The following is a 17773-nucleotide window of genomic DNA, read 5'->3' as shown; positions in this document are numbered from 1 at the left end:
CTCCCCAGCCCTGAAAAGGACCCCACATGCGTCCATTTCCCATTCCTTGTCAGTCTACTTTCCGTTCCCATCATTCCCCAACAGCTGTTTCTGGGTGGCGTTGTGTCATTATTTGGACTCATTTACGGCCCCCTGCTTGTGAAGAGCTTGGTTTTGTTAGGGTTGTTGTGGTAGCTCGCTCACATTTGGTTTCAAATATGTTGCATGTAAGTTATTTGATGGTTTGGCTGATGACAAGCGCTGGTTAAACTAATTGGGTGCTCTTAGAAAAAAACACAGTCCTCGAATTCGAATGAACACTTGAGCACATTTTTCAAAAGTGACGCATTTTCTTTCAGCGCTGCCGTTTCGACATTGCAGGAATAGTTTTCTCAACCATAATATGATGTTGCTGGCACACAATGTTTGAAAGAGATATTTCCTAATTATGAGTGGGGAACATAATCTGTGATCAGATATCAAATGAAACCAACAGGGCATGTTTTCGTGTGGAGAGCAAAACTCCACTCTGCAATTTTGGCGAAGCAATGAGATGTCTCCGACACTCACTGACACTGACTCTGACTCGAAAAGACAAGGCATCATCTACCACAGTAACTCTGACATTTTCTGGGCTTTGGATAAACAGGTGCACCACCACGACCCTCATGGAAAGAGTCTTATGTCAAGAAGTAACCCGGTATCACTTCCAATCCACATAAAGACCTTGCGGATTGCGCAAGACGACAGTGGTGGATATATCACGTGAAAAACAGATATGGCATACTGTTATGGTGCTGGGCCAGAAGAGCTATAGGGGAGCCACGTGTGGTCAAAGTGGTGAAGGGAGGCCTCCAAGTGTTGGCAGCCACGTGGGCTTTACTCCACCAGATGCTTCTTCCACTGTCATTTCTTTGAGACAATTGCAGATTTAAGGGTCTACCTGCTTCTATTCTAACCAGACTGAAATATACTTGTGGTACACAACGTCAAATTCAAATCCAAAAGTCACAACAATCATGTGTGAGACTAAGAAACAAACTTATTAGCCGGCACAGGCCTTCTTAATTGGCCGAACAAGTATTAGAAATGTCACAGCCTAACTATTCATTTGAAGATAAATCTATAAATTTGGACACTGCTTATGGCTTATGGAATGCTTTTAGCTGCTGATGTAATTACTTGCTGCGTAAACACGTGGAATTTGTTACATGGATTACAGTAAAAAGCTTTACAGCAGTTTTCTATCATACTTTTCATATTTTCATTAGTTTGTTGACTTTGTGTCAAGCTGTGTTTTGTGAATGAGGGTTCTGGTATGGCCGCAAGTATGATCAGTAATCTTAATATTTTTTGACTTATGAATGTTTTTCATCACAGTGGGAAATGAGCTGTAACATTATAGAGGGAAAGTATTGGGAGTTTATATGAATTTAGAGATATGTTTGGTGAAAATATGCCTGTTTGGAGCAAACAGATGGAGAGTGAAGAATTTGATTATATTGCGGGGGTGATTTGAGAAGTATTTAAATAAAGTATTTAAATCCATTGTAGCTGATATGAACTTAAACTGGCAATGGGCAGGAAATAGAGCATAAACCAAGGATGTCTTACCCACTGATTTGTAAATGAGTTACATATAAGATGAGCAAGTCCAAGGGATCAGTATTGGAGTTTATAAATACAATTTTAGTGCCTGGCATCAGTAGAATTAATTCAGTCATAGTCACGAACTGTGTCTGTCTGCTGCTTAACAAAAAGTGTTGAATCAGTATTTGGTAATGGCAGATACCATGCTGGGGTATCAGAAGAAGCATTGGCATGTGTAGTAAATAAATGTGTTTGTTTAATGGTTATACTAGACCCTCAGGGAGCAACGGTCAATTCTTTGGGGCTTCCAGAGTACCAAGCAGTAGTTCCTCTCCGTGTGCTGTTCATTGTTTACAGTCTGACTCGCGAATTAAGAAGCGAGAATGGAGTTGAGAGTTGACCTCTACAACAGAATTATTAACCACATTTATATTCTGCTAATAGAGATTATTACTTCAGTAACAAATACTATTTAACCATCACACCAGTACCCAACTGATTACCATTGGGATAACATTAATTCAGTAGCAGCTGACAACTCAAACAAAATACCTCCCAAGCCTTCCTGCCATCATTGTAGTTGGAAGGTCATGGCTAATGGTGGAATCAGGGCCATGAGATTTCCCTGCCTATGTATGTAAGTGGCCATGCCAGTCATGAGGCCTAGGTCACAACAGCCATTCTAGTCAGCGGTCACCATGGTCCAGTTGTTCATGATTGAGTGTGTTCCTTGTGCTGACACTAAGTGGCGAGTCAGGTCAAATGGCCATTCTGAGGAATTCCATCTCGGACATTCCAATGTCGCTGTTCCCTCAGGTTCACATCGCGGAGGGTGCAAGGGAAAGAAGGTCGAACAATGTGATCTGGAATCTGGGAGGGAGTTCACCTCCGCTTGTTCACATCTCCTGAGATATCAGTTAAACATGTGGAATGTTAATCTGTCAATGTGTGGTCATGGTGCGTTTTTGTAAGCGGTTGTGATTTGAATCACGAGGCCCACTCCGCCTATCAGGCGCGATTAGAGGTAACCGGAGTTGACACCCTGATGGCCATGAGAGGCATCCCTCGCCCGCCAACAAAGCCACATGTCACACACGGCCATCTTGTTTTCTCCCAGCAGGCCTCTGGAATGTAGTTCATCCCCTCTGCCTCCTCAATAAGGCCATTCTACAAATTCAGGGTCAGAGGCTATTGAATCTTAACTCTTCAGGAGGATGCAAAGTAGCCCTCAGCATGTGAAACTATGTAGAACGAATGCATTTTAGCACCCTTTATCTGCCCCTGAATGGACTGTCTTAATTGACACAGGCATTCTAAAGCCTGTCTTGGTAAACTTGTCTCAAAAATGACACTGTGAAAAAGTGGTGTAGACATATGTGATCATTGACTAAAGCTGCAGAAATCCTAACAGTAACCCTGCACTGGAAAAATTAATCTCACAATTTTAACATTCAAAAACAGCAACATTGTTTGTTTGTATGAAGTGCATCCGAGACCCCAAACTCTGAGCGTACCAGTCATAACCCTCTTTGGTTTCTCGTTTGAAGGAAGTGAAAAATGCATTTTTTAATCTGAGTATGCAGGGATAGATCCATGCCATGTTGGAAAAACATTTGTACCACAGCTCTGGTTTGTGGCTGGCTATTGTACAGGGAGTGGTATTTCACTTATGAAGTGATTCCGTTACAGCTGTCCCCTCAACCATCCCCCCTCTGCACGCACTCACTTACTCCCATTCAACCACACACACACACACACACGCACACACAGAACCATTTAAACACAGTTCTCCATAAACACGTACAAATCAGTTCCAACGGGTGCTCCAGCAAAACTCAGACATGGACCCAGACCCACAGCACTCAAAAACAGGTTATTTTAGAAATGACATGATATGCCAAGATGCACATCTGCAGTCTGATCCTGCCAAGCTGCCATGTGAAATACGATCTAATGCTGGTCTGCTTGATTCCAATGAATGACATCCTTACGCTCCTATCTGTTGAATAATACATTTCACTTAAGTCCTCATATAGGGGGGCTCTCTGGCTGGTCGAAGGGAAACAAATCTTGAAAGGATTATTGTATTTACTTTCTTTGGCAAGCAAATGAACTGGTATGGGAGGTAGTTGTGGCTTTTGTGGTCAAGTGTTTATTGTTTATGCTTTGTATTTATCCTTAATTAATGCCGCGCTGATGAGTGCTGTCACGGACACCAGCGAACAACTGTAGGGTCTCACGCAATGTGCGGATGATTCCTCCCCACATTCAAGGCCTCAGAGAGGAGCAAAACGCTTCCTCCGGCGTGTGTCTTTGAGACGGCGCAGGAAGACAGATGCTCTAGAAAAACACACAGCAAACCAAAGACTGTCAATCTATGCTCCCGCTACTCTTCAAGTGCACCTCTATTAAGGGAACGCTCTTCTTGTTTTCAGCAATAGGAAGTTTAACGTTTTTCAGGATCTCAATAGTAACAGGTTTTCCCCAGATGAAGGCCCATGATCCAGATGCAGATCAATCACAGGGGTCACTGCGAGGTCTCCCTGACCCCCCTCTATGTGGCTGTTCCATCCAACCAATCTCTGTCATAGGATTATTGTTTTCAAATGATCTGCTCACTGACAAATGATGTGTGACCAATTTTATAATAATGCGACTTGTCTTCATTGATAAATGGAATTCTGCGATTCCATACAGTTGGAAGTTGAATGAACACGCTGTGCTGAATTAAAGGTGACTGACACTGATATTGATTAATGTTTCTATCGACCTCAATTCACTTTTGATGACATCTAATGTAGCCCATCTTTTGGGGCAATAAAACAAATTAAAAGTTGAGTCTTATATATTCTAAACTCAAGCTCAACTTCACCCTATCCCACTGTATTTTTAACTAATGGTTAAGATTGTGGCTCCCAAGACCAAGAATGAACCTTATGCTTTAAAAAACTATTGGCCACATGGATTGACACAGTGTTAACACAACAGTGATATATTATAACCTCATAAAAGTCTTATCTTGAAAGCAGTAGCAAAAAGATACTCATTTACTCATCCAGCAGGCAACAGAAAACATGCAATTGCATATAATTTAAAGTTGTGTATTGACCACTGATCAAGGGAAGTACCATCAGTACTTTTCTTTAATCTCCAATCAGATCTATACACATTTATACCCGATGGCAATGCCAAATTGCTACCAAGTTGCTCCCGATGGCATAGCCATTGCATAGCCATCGGGAGCAATTTGGGGTTCAGTATCTTGCCCAGGGACACGTCGACATGTGACTGTAGCAGTCACTCATCGAACCCCCAACCTTCCGATTGAGAGACGACCGCTGAGCCACAGCCGCCCCAAGTATTGTTTTGATCTCCACCAGTCTGGATCTTAGGCTGTAAAATGCTTCACCGTGTTCACCAGTTAACTGGTTGAAGAGCATTTACAGGAGCCAGTAGCGCTAAAGGGCGATACCACCCTCCACCCCTCCTTAAGCTCACAGTGAGGAACAATACTGCGGTGCAACTGAAACACCCCAATGCACTAGGGACCTAGGCTAACGTTGCAGCTTGCTTGTTGAATTAATGAAACATTTTCTAGTCATCTTTCTAGCTCGTTTTGAATCACAAAACGAGCTGATCTTGAACATCATCTTTGTCTTCTTCTGCGTCTGTGCGGCTGCTAGTCTCTCTCTCAATCTAGACACAACTGACAAATACAGTATGTGGAATAAGTGTTATTTGAAAAACTTCATTATATGGGGGAAAAAACTCCTTAAGAAAAGCAGTGCGTGAGTGGCAGAACAAAAATAAAAAGGGGTAAGCAAGCATGGAATGCTAACCTCCTAGCTCAGAGATCCTGCGCTCCAAACAGCAACTGGTAGAATTTATAGTCAGTGTAGGGACATTAAAAGTTTAGAAGGCAGACATGCACAATATTAAAGAATTTATAGACATAGAACATTACTACAGGAAAATATATGTTGTACATCATCTCTAGAAAGCACAGTCCTGGTACAGCCTTGTGTAACACACATTTGATTCCCACTTTTTGTTTCCTCAGGATTTTCCGGAATTGGATCTCTTCTATATAGTTTACAATACAGATGTTAAAGACCCTTGTGGCTTTGTAAGTCAAGCATGGGGGACTGTTTTCTGGAGATGTTGACTCACCCTAAATATACTCTTCTCTATTTTGGTTGAAACGCTTAACATGTCACGGCTGCTCTACCCTATAGAGGAAAACACCGCTACGCTTCATTTTTGCCCGGGTTCAGAATTTCCCCAAGGGACAGAGCGGACGGCTTTCTCAACCCGCCGTATCAGTAGGGCCATCCCGACATGTATAATCTGTAATGCACAGCTGCCTTTTACTACACACTACTGTTCTGCCACTGAGGCCTGACAGTGCCAAGGCCTGTGGTGGCCTGGGCGGTGCTGGACTCAGAAGTTTGTTTTTGTCTCGTGGGCTCCAAAATCATATCTCACCACCTGAAGAAAGGAGCGCCTGGCTGCATGATTCACTAGTGTGTGGTGGGAGAGTTGAGGAAAGAGGGTGGATCCATTCACTTTGGATTACATGGCCCGCAGCACTTTTGTATTTAGGTTCTTTGTTTCACATGTCACAATTGGAACAAATCTAAAAAGAACCTTTTTTTGTAATTTATTCCGATCAAAACTAATTTAACGCACTTTACAGTTTACTGAGTACACTGCAAATTCAAAGCCAATACAGGGCGATCATACCTCAGACAAATGTTGAGAGAAACAAAGTGAACAAGCAGATGTTCAAGTCATAACATTCATAAAAGCATATGAGAGAACACACACAAAGAACAAATATCATTCAGACACAGTTTGGACCCTAAACTGCAAACAAAAGCACAAAAAGCAGACTCAACAATATAACATGTTCTCTTTTTTTAATCTGGTAAGACATCGGAGCATTTAACCCTGTTACGTCGTGGACTTATTGGTCAAACGAGGTCTACTTTAAGGTGGGCTTGGACCTTTAGCTGGGCAGTGTTGAAAGATAAGTATTTATGGCCTGGAAAACCATCAGGTTTACTCAGGCCAGGCCAGGCCAGGCCAAACCGTGCCAAAGTAGACCCGACTTGATCAAATCTAAGAGAAAAAAAACACAAAGTAGTTCCAATTGTTGGCCCAAAGCCTCAAAGCCTCGAGGATGTTTTTTCTTCCTTGTGCAGAAAAACGCTTTAAATACATGTTTATGCAGCACGACCATAGTATCCAATGAATGCAGCATAGCTGCACCATGTTAATGAGACAATAAACTATTTTTTTATTTGCATGAGGAGGAAAGTGCATCTTTCATCACTTCTTCCACAGTGCCCAAGGCTGCTTCCTTCTCCGTGGTGCGGCGAGCAACCCGTCCAGCCACACAGGAAGCATCTTCCACTGCTCCCCTCTCTTCCTCCTCTGCTCCTCCTTTCCCTCCTTTTTCTCTCGGTCTCCTCCTCACTCGCCCATGGTGGAAACTATTAACAGGGCAGGGTTCCATGGAGCAGTGTGGCGAGGTTATCGTTCACACAGCTTTCCCTCTCCCTTCCCTTCTGTCTGTCTCACTCGCTCTCTCAGTAAAGTAATCCTGAACACACAGCCCAATATAGCGGGGGAGACTTGCTGCCCTCTGTTTTTAAACCTCCACAGCCGCAGGGTAACGATTTTTCCTGATACGCGCGTGGTGAAAATGCGTAAGACTTGACCTTTTTTCATGGGCTTTCGGTGTGTCACAGGCAGGGGTGACATGGGAAGGAAAATGTGATGGCCGGCCGACTTTGAAACTGTTTTACAAGTGTCAACAAAAGAGTAACGTAAAGACATAAGGAGAAAAACCCTTGGAAGCTGGTAGCTCAGAATTTAAGGAGCAGCTTAACCTTTTTAGAAATGACTTTTGAGAATCAACGTCACATTCATGCATCAAAACGCAAAACATTTACGAATAATCTACTCAAGACAGCACCTTTATGTCATGCGGCCGACACAGGTTGGCTACATTGGTAAAAAGGAACCTAGTTTAAAACATGCCCTGAAGTGCAGTTTATGTCCGACATACACCAACGCCTTTTGTAACAATTAATTGTACCTGAAACCTTTGAATGTTTGACACCTTAAAGACAGATTCTGAGGCAGCTCAAAGCCCTGAATAAAGTGGCAGCCTCAATTGGGACGGCTGTGGCTCAGTGGTTGAGTCGGTCGTCTCTAAATCAGGAGGTTGGAGGTTTGATCCCTGACTGCTACAGTCAGATGTCAAAGTGTCCTTGGGCAAGACACTGAAGCCCAAATTGCTCCCGGTGGCATAGCGCTCGAGTATGAATGGGCATAGTTGTGATTGGAGATTGGCACTTGGGCCTTGGCCATCAATGTGAAAATGTGTGTGTGAATGGGTAAATGTGACATGTAGTGTAAAAGCAGCTTTGAGTGGTCGCAAGACTAGAAAAGCACTATATAAGTACAGTCCATTTACCATTCCATTCAATGGTACAAGCCTTGATACCTCGCCTCACAAGTTCTAGTTGTTTTCCCCAACCACTGCTCTTTACGCTAAGCTAGGCTAATCTTCTCATCTTGTGATCTAAAAAAAGAAGATATGTATTATTCCACAATGTTTCTTTAATCGATTGAGGGTGTTCACGTAAATTCAAATGAAATCGTATCAGTGCAAATGAGGCTGTACTCATCTGTGTATCACCATTATTTCCATACCACCAAGTTCAGTCTCACTGACTGTAATGTACCTGCTGACATACTGTGCACTGTAGTGCAGTCTGTCCTCTCACTTCTAATCTCTCAGCCAGCTTCATCATCCTCCTTTCCTCCTCCTCCTCCCCAGGCTGCTGAAAAGCTGTCATTGATGAGAACACTGTGAGGGGGTGAGAGGTGCTTGGGCCCCATGGGCTCGTGTAGCAGCTCCACTGAAAGACTCCCATTTAAACACACACACACCTGTTAACAAACAGCAACAATGGGCTGCATGGCTGCCAGTTCAGTGAGCTCCATACCCTGACCCCACTCCCACCCCTCAGCCCCCTGACGGATATTAAAGAGCCTCTATTTACCCATACTGGCACACAGCTCACAGGCCCCACAGAGGCTGGCCTGCACGGGGTATCAGCAGTTCACCGTTGTCTGGTGATGGAGTACTAGGCAGCTGAAGGGCAAGGAATGCTGAGGGAAAATGGATGAGAGTTACATTTTTAAGTCTGCCTGAAATGTTGTAGAAGAACAAATTGTACAAATCAAATTGAGCTAAATGCTAAATAAAAAACGTGTTGCGGTAGAAGCTGTTTTGCACTTCTATGATGTCACATCACACTAATTCAACCTTTGCAAACGTGTTATTATTCACCCATCTGCAACTAATACGATAACATAATTCTTTATCGATCCCCTCACCTTTCTGACTTGACCTGTCTAATAAGTCTTCAATGAATTTTAAAGAAATATGTCATCATTGAGACCATAAGTTTTTGCAGTGTGAACATCCTTGGACGTTAAGCCAGCAGGGACCAGCCACTGATGATGGCCACCATTCTTCAAATGGGGCCGCTCTCCAGTTTGGCTGTGACCACTCCTTTTGTGTTCGCCGAGGGGGGCCAGCCATTCAACCCTACGGGATGGATAATAGCCTTGCTGGCCTACTCCCCTTCCACTCCCCACCACTGCTCCATCCTCCCAAAAAAATTCCCCACTTTAATTGCGTTCCCTGGAAGCCAGTAGGAGAAGAGGAGGAAAAACTTAGAGGGTGGAGGGGAAAAGAAAGAACTCTATAGTGGGGAGCCTGTATTCATCCAAGGCCTATGCATTGCAAACAACAAACTGCGATCCGCAGTCTGAGAAGAAAGAGGCACAACGGTCAAAAGCAGTGGAGGACTGGCCCACCAGTCTCCAATTCACTGGGCCCTGGCTTCTTTAATAACTGATCGAGTTCACAATTAAACCCGGCTCGCTGGTAATACAAGTCTCCTTAGAGACTCAATTGCCATTGGTGGGAGACAGGGCCACTGTTGTGTCCCGGGGATTAAAGCAGGCAGGGGGAATCAAAAGCCATTTTACAATACAGTAATCAGCATGTTTTCCCTCTGAAAGGCCCTCCGCTACCCCATTTAGAAAACACAGAGCATTACCTCCTTTCTGCTCTCTACAAAACCCATTCAGCCACCCGCTTTATTATATGGATTAATCCTATGTGTTGTTGGGAGCCCTGGAGCTCCGAGAAGCAGGGGGGCGGAGGTGAAGAAGTGTCCACTCCAGACAGGTTGGTGAGGGCAAGGAAACCAATGACCCGCCCAGGAACACATTCCCCAGCTTTTACCTCCGGAGTGCAGATGAACCTCTGCACGGCAAATTGAAGAGTCTTCCTCAATTGGATGGGTAAAGAAAAACACTGTGACGTTGGATGGGACATTGAGGCAAGGATTGTTGTTTGGGTTCCCAGATGATGACCATCCCAAAAATTCAGTATCCTGTTACAGACTTGCACTAAAGTCAAGTCAATGAGAACTGAAAAAAAATACTGTAGGAAAGTGTATTTTTAAAATCAATAAAAAAATATCAGCAACAACAGAAAACCAATACACCATGGCACAATGATCAAAATTCCCAGGTGGCCCAAAACAAATGCTTTGTCTTGCCCCTTAGCGTCTCATACAGATGCAAAAGGTAGCCGTTAGTGTCTGTATGAGATGTGCCAACTACCGTCAATGTGAAGCCACAAAAGAGTGAGTAAGTCCACATAGGGAGGAGGTCGGGGTGAAGGGAGAGTAAAAACAAACACTGGACTTTTACTCAGGAAAACATGTTTCCCCTCCTCCCTCTCTTTTTAAAGTTAAGTTTTGGATACCAATATCAAAATTCCCATGATAGCACCTAAATGTTGTTTCGGGCATCTGCAAGAACATCAGCCTCGACATCGATCCGAAACATTTATTGGCCTTTAAAATATTCTGCTTGTTTCACCAGAAATCAAATGTCCTTTGCGCTTGCAAACTGAAGCCTGCACAGCAAATTGTTCAGTGCTGCTACCAAGGATTTCTTATTGCTGCAACTGTCAAGGTCGCTAGAGCAGTAAGGACGTATGGACCCAAGCTCAGACGATCACAGGCAGAATTGTGCAATTAATTGTGCATATCTTACAGGAAGGTAGGAAGGTCCAGGTACAAAATCAGAAGACAATGCAAGAGAGCAACAAAGCAAACTAAAGTGGATGAAAACAAGGCGGTGGGGCAGTATTAGTGATGTTGCCTTGATCAAAATCTGGTTCGGACTTTCTATGTGGAGTTTGCATGTTCTCCCCGACTATGCGCGTGTTCCCTCCGGGTACTCCAGCTTCCTCCCAAGACATGCTTGTTAGGTTAATTGGTGACTCTAAAATTACCCGTAGGTGTGAGTGTGAGTGCGTCTGTATGTGTCATCCCTGTGATTGACTGGCAATCAGTCTAGGATGTACCCCACGTCTCGCCCAATGACAGTTGGGATAGGCTGCCCTGCGACCCTAAACAGGATAAGCAGCGAGTAAGGTCAGGGCACTGTAAAGCTGTAGGGCTGATAAGAACAGGGAACATGTGTGTAGATTGGGAAAGGAGGGAACGTCTGAGAGCATCTCTGCAGAGATGGAGAATGGCAATAGCCCTTGAGAAGAAACAGTGAGCCAGACTTTGGCCTGTGTTCCTGTTATTGTACCAAATGTATTTTGCCTGATTACTGACTTTTTGTCATACGATGGGAGAACATATTGCCTTTTTTAGTTTTGGGGAATTTTAGAATGTGTTAACAACACATTAACTACATAAGACAAGGAGCTAAAGTTGGGAAATTGAGATAGTAAAAAAATACCCAAACATGGGTGTCAAAATTAACACTGCTTTCTTCCTAATAATTAAATCAAAGAGTCTATTATATGGCCTGCTTTTCCATTGTGTCTGGACATAATGTATTGTGAATGGAGAGATCCATGTATCACAATAGGGAGAGGAAGCGTTCGATGTCCCTCTCTGTCAGCTTCCTGATCAAAACCACATACATCTGATTCAGTTTATAATGCTGCATCCAAAGCACTTCATTGATCTTGAAAAAAAATGGCATTCTTGACTGCAATGCAAATCATGAAACACAAGCGTTGATTGTAAGGAATGGGGTGGTTGCAAGTGCACACCAAGGATGGAAAAATCAAGTGACAAACAAGCTCACATCTGTCATTTGAAACAATGCTGCTGTCAGTGACTAATGTAGTGTTACAGCACTGAACTTTTGTTAGCATTAGCTTTGTCAATAAGTTACACCGGGTCCAAAGCATTAAAAAAGTGACTGTTGAAAGGGGGGAAAAAACGAGTGTCAACTTGCACAGAAACGCTTCCTGGCTGTTGCAGACAGTGAAAACTGATGGTCGTCAACAAGATGTCTGTTTGAAAGAACTGTTGGGATCTTTTCATGTGTTCACACAAGGATTGAGTTGTTCAGGGGATATTACATTTGTGGTAAAATAAAATAAAAAAAATCTACAAAAAACAACCATCAAAATGTACTTCCAGTAAGTGGCCAGTCTTGAGCTCCTCCAGTAAAGTAACCTAATAGTGCACATCTGCAAAAACTGGGCAGCTCCCATGGACAGTATCCAGACAAGAAGCTGTGCACGGACACATTTTTAAGATTCATTTAATGAAACTGAAAAAAATGTATTACTGAAGTTATTGACTTTGAGCTGCTCGTCTGGCAATCAAAAGTGAGCGGTGATAGCTTTGAGTTTTTTTTAAGCTCAGGTGTTGAACATGTGCAGAGGATTAGTTCTAGCACTAGCTAACACTACAGAGCTATCATTTAGCACTGCATCCATAGTTTATAGAACAAATAGCACATACAACATATGCTGAGATGCCCCGAACTATTAACCATGGTTTGGATGGTAAAGCATTTAAGACTGTTTTAGTTTAAGGAACTTAAACATTTGGATTTTGGATATAGCTAATTGGGGGCTGCCGCAAGCGAAGGAGTTCAAGTTTCTCGGGGTCTTGTTCACGAGTGAGGGTAAGATGGATCATGAGATTGACAGACGGGTTGCTGTAGCGTCAGCAGTATTGCGGACATTGTACCGGACCGTCGTAGAGAAGAAGGAGCAAGTTAGCAGTCGTTCTACGTTCCAACCCTCACCTGGTCATGAGCTTTGGGTAGTGACCGAAAGAATGAGATTCCGGAAACAAGCAGACAAAATGTGTTTCTTCTGCAGGGTGAGTGGGCTCAGCCTTAGAGATAGGGTAAGGAGCTCAGACATCCAGGGGGAGCTTGGAGTAGAGCCGCGGCTCTACCCTAGTTGAGGTGGCTCGGGCATCTGATTAGGATGCCTCCTGGGCGCCTCCCTGTGGATGTTTTCCTGGCACGTCCAACTGGGAAGAGACCCCGGGTTGAACCCAGAGCCCGCTTGAGGGATTATATATCGCACCTGGCCTGGGAACGCCTTCGGATCGCCCAGGAGAAGCTGGAAAATGTTGCCAAGAGAAAGGGTCGTCTGGGCTAACTTGCTTAGCCTGCTGCCACCGCAACCTCACCCCGGATAAGCGGAAGAAAATGGATGGATGGATGGAGGTTACTATAAAAGAGGACCTTTAATTGCAGGTCCTTGACTGGACGCAAACTATGGTATCCTGCATGCAATGTGGACCTGCTGTACACCCCCACCCATAAACAACTATAAGGCTTTACAAAAGTTGTTGTTCTCTTGCTACGACTATTGAGCTGATTCACACAATATTACATAAAACAGACTTTTCATACTGAGTCATGGAGTCTGCACTCCATTATATTGCAATTCACACAGATATGATAAATGTGCACTATGAAATCATCTACATCTACTTTGTTTTAAAACATGGACCAAGGCAGTGAAGCAGTAAAGCTGTATGCGCTGATACAATTTCTCCTGCAAATACTATATTAGATATTATACTAGCTATACTAAGGCTTTACACACTAATCTGCACCATTGGAGGCCTTAACAAGTGTGTTAGAACAACCCCATTAAAGGCAATACTTTGACATTAGTCTAAACCTCAACCACTCTTTGTGTTATCTTCTGCATCTTAAAACATCACTTTGCAGAAAAGAGAACGTAGCACAGTGAAGTAAAAATCCATCCAACGCGTGGGCAGAATGGCCTAATACAAACTTTTATCAATTTCAAGATGCTCCCCCACATTCCTGACCAGCCCCCGCCCCCCCCCATTGCTTTCTGTTCAAACTTGTTGCAATAACCTTAGTCATGACCTCTGTGTTTAAATCAGACATGAAAAATTCCCAAGAATAAAATGGAGGGCTGCTTGAAGTGCTTTCAGGCAAAGGGGAAGATGATGGTACTGTGTCTGCAGGCCTGTTCTGTGTGTGGCACACTGTGTATCATGACAGATTGTTTCTTCACAGACATGTCTCTCTTTTTCTGTGTTTGGTTGTTCATTTCATAAGGGGGTTAAGAGCATACGCTGTTTGACAGAGAGAGAGAGATGGTCAGAGGGGAGATGCAAAAAGACGCTAAAGTGGGAGGGATGGAGGGAAGGAGAGAAGGCAAAAGATCTTCAGTGATTTTGGCAGATTTCCACAGAAGCCATTAAACACTATGTGCATGTTGTGTGTCTCTGTGTGTGTGTGCATGCAGGTGTATTGTCTGTGTTTGTGTGGTCCACTCTTCTCTCTCCCAGGTAACCACTCAGTCCGCCTGGCTGGAGGTACAACACACTAGAAAAGTGCAACGGGGGTCACATAAGTCTTCCTCCTCAGGACTGTTACCTGAAGACGTCAGCACTGACATTTGGCTGCTTTTAACGGTGACACAACAGCCTTGTCCAGCATAGATTTTTCTTTTTTCTTTGTGTTTTTATGTAACAGTCTAAATGACAAAGTTGTTGACATCGTATTATGATTAGAAAGAATATGTTAAGAAGGTGCCGGCAATGTGTTTTTAGCATTTTTAAGGCTTTAGGGCAGATGAGGAAGTAATACCTGCGATGGAAGATCTCTCCGTCGAGTAAACATCCATTTAAAAAGGGGACTTTTGGCTTTTTAAGGGAAATTCCAGGATTTGTCAACTTCTGTGTTTTTTAGGCAAAATTTGAAAATTGGCCATTAATCATCTTACTCACCGCTTTTGTTGTAGATGACCACTGGAAGTCATCAAACTGCATTCTCAGTACCTTTTTGTTGCAGTTTTGAACCCAACATGACATTAGCCATCCTGTTCTTTGTGTCATACTTTCGCCAAGTGTAATGTTAGCAAAGTGTTTCAAAAATTCATTCATGTCATAAGCCCCACTGCAAGGAGTCATTAAGTAGTGACTAGGTGAGTCAAAATTGCAGGGAAATCTGTTTGGAGCGCCATTTAAGGTGCTTATCGACAGGAAGAACTTTCCCCAGGAACTAGGAACCTTTTTAAAGAACTCTGTGCGTTTCAATAGCAGGAATCATGGTCTAAATTTGGATCCAGAATAATTGATTTACCCCCTGAAAAGTCACTGCTCAGGGGGTGGTACTTCCAAAGGTCCAGGATCTTTCAGGGAGGGGCCTGACTGTTTCTGATTGGTCGAGTACTCACATTTTATTTCACCCGCCATGTTTAAAAGACTGCAGCTGCAGTTCAGTGAATCAATTTGCACTGCAATGAAGCACGACCAAAAAAAGCAGAGGTTGAATCTCCTCCATGCTAACAGGCTCACTGTAGTGTCGCACAAATGATGATACCGGCCCGTTTGTCACGCTTTATGGCATCATCTTTGTTGTATGGCCTTCTTACCAGCACTTACGGGACTGGTGGTGTAGTGCAGTTACTTTTATTGCTTCTTCATATGTAATTGGCCTGATGTATAATCTTCCCGGGACTTTCGACAACTATGGGCCACAGGAACCATTTAAGTTCCTTGAAGAGAGGTTCCTGGTACTTGTTGAAAAGTACCTTTATTTGTAAATTAAAGTATCAATATTGGGCAGCAGCCTTTCAGTAGTTGTATTGCACAAGTCAGGATGACGGTATATTGCCATATTGATATTTCATTCCACCCCTACTAAACACTCAGTTTTAAAGTAATATTTGTTTAAAACGGACACAATTGCATACAGAACAGTCCACATAAGCAGCAGCCATCTTGGTTGTTAACAATAATTCCTAAACAGTGCTTAAACCCAGCCCATATTAGATGAATGGCTGTGATTGGTCTGACCTGAACCAAACGCATCTGCCAAGGCACAGAAAACCTTAGCTTGCAGATTTGTCGGATTCCCAGGCTAAGATTAACTGGAACATGGACTTGGAGTGGACTCTGTTATAGAGTCAACAGCAAGAAGACAACGGTGATTTCCCAAGATGATGTTATTCTTTAGTCCACTTTTTAACTTTTGTAACATCTTATGTCTGCTAATGAGAGCATGACCAACAGCCAAAATAGACAATGAAATTAACATCCAGGTTGACAAATACTGGAATTTCCCTTCAAGACCATAAATCCACAAGAAAAACTTTATTGGAGTAGTATTTTTCAGCTCCAACACAAACAAACTAATGAAATGAGTTTAAGCAGCAGGTTGTGTGTTGCTGTTCAAGTGTCGACATGTCATGAATGCTGATACGCTCCTCAGCCAAAGCGCTGGTGAGACTAAGGAGTCTGTGATTAATATTCCGTGGCTGCACTTGTTAGCATGCATCATCTGGTCCTTACTCACTCTCATACTCACGCCCAGACACAGATACACACTATCCTCCCACTCTGCTGCTTGCCCTCAAGTGCTGAAGGAGATTAGCTGCTGGGAGAGGCAACGCTCCCCATTACTCTCTTGTTCGGTGGCCCAAAGGTGAAATGAAAAATAGCCCTGTGGTCCTAATCCTGCAGACACTCAACACATTCATATTGTCCTCCCAGGGTGCACTTCTTTTGGCTTCCAGCGCTGCCATGACGACTGGCGGCTATAAAACCATTAGCGAGTTTGTTGTGAAAGCAGCATCAGAAAATACAGAACACACAATTTACAACCGCAACTAGACAAACATGTGGTCCCCTCTTGAACTCTTCTTGTGTTTTCCCGTGATTACAGCGATCACTCTTCTTTTAACATGTGCTGTCAAGATGAAAACGTACGAGTTTAGTGCAAGAAAAACACAGCGAGGTGAAGTGAAAATCCCCTCGATATGGGATCCCAACGATGAGTGGTGCTAGAAACCAGGCTCACTGCCAAGAAACCATTACTAATCCCTCGGGGCTGTTAGAGTAAGGAGTGTGTGTGCATGCTATATGAGTGCGGGTATCATCCAGCATGCATGTGACTGTGTCAATGGGTGTGTATGTGTGCGTTTCCAAGCTCATGAATTTGCGCCCCCACCCCATGACCACCCTCACGTCTAAAAGAGTCACAACAGTTGGTTAAACATTACAAGAGCGCTGAAGGAGCTTCAAACACCTGGCAGGAGTGCAGCAAAACAGTGTGTTCTTAAGCTTGGACAACATTTCCATTCAGATATCAATGTGCGTGGGTGTGTGTGTGTGTGTGTGTGTGTGTGTGTGTGTGTGTGGGTCTGGGTTGGAGGGATGAAAACCACCTTGATTTAAAGCAACAATCAAAAAGTTCAAATTCAAACAAAAGCTCATTTGAAACATGAGTAACTAATCAATGTTGTTTATACATAGTTAACATCATTTATGAGTTCCTTTACGACAGCTGACATTTATAGCGAGCGCAAAATATGCCGTGACAGCTAATGTGCGAATAAATACACATCTTTCCATCTCTTTTCCCTTACAGCCCCAGTGACGACCGTAAAATTTGTTATTGAAGATTTATATTTAATTGGTGTTTACCATTTAAATGCTGGCTGCAGGTCCATGAACTCTGTCCTGCGACTTAGAAAACCCAAAGCAAACAGCCGAACCCTGTGTTCCTAATGCACAAGGCAACAACAATCCTTTCCCATGAATATCTGCATGACAGTATCCAATATCCTCTCAGAAAACCACAGGAAAGATGAATGGGAGCGTGCACTCACATGCATACACGCAACACAGAGTGCTAACATCAAGCTGGTGGGTATAGTCGAGGTCAAGGGTCAACGCTGGACTAGCTTGTGGTTCAATTTGGCATTCGGCACTAATTCACAACATGTTTATTTGTTACAGTTGAAAGGACTCTCAAGTCTCTTCAGAAGTGCATTAGTCCATTTAAA

Source organism: Semicossyphus pulcher, unplaced genomic scaffold (assembly GCF_022749685.1).
Source record: "Semicossyphus pulcher isolate SPU_LCO1_2020_fin unplaced genomic scaffold, fSemPul1.0.p SCAF_8, whole genome shotgun sequence".
NCBI lineage: Eukaryota > Metazoa > Chordata > Actinopteri > Labriformes > Labridae > Semicossyphus > Semicossyphus pulcher.
The sequence above is the reverse complement of the archived record's forward strand: the minus strand, read 5'-3'. Positions refer to the sequence as shown.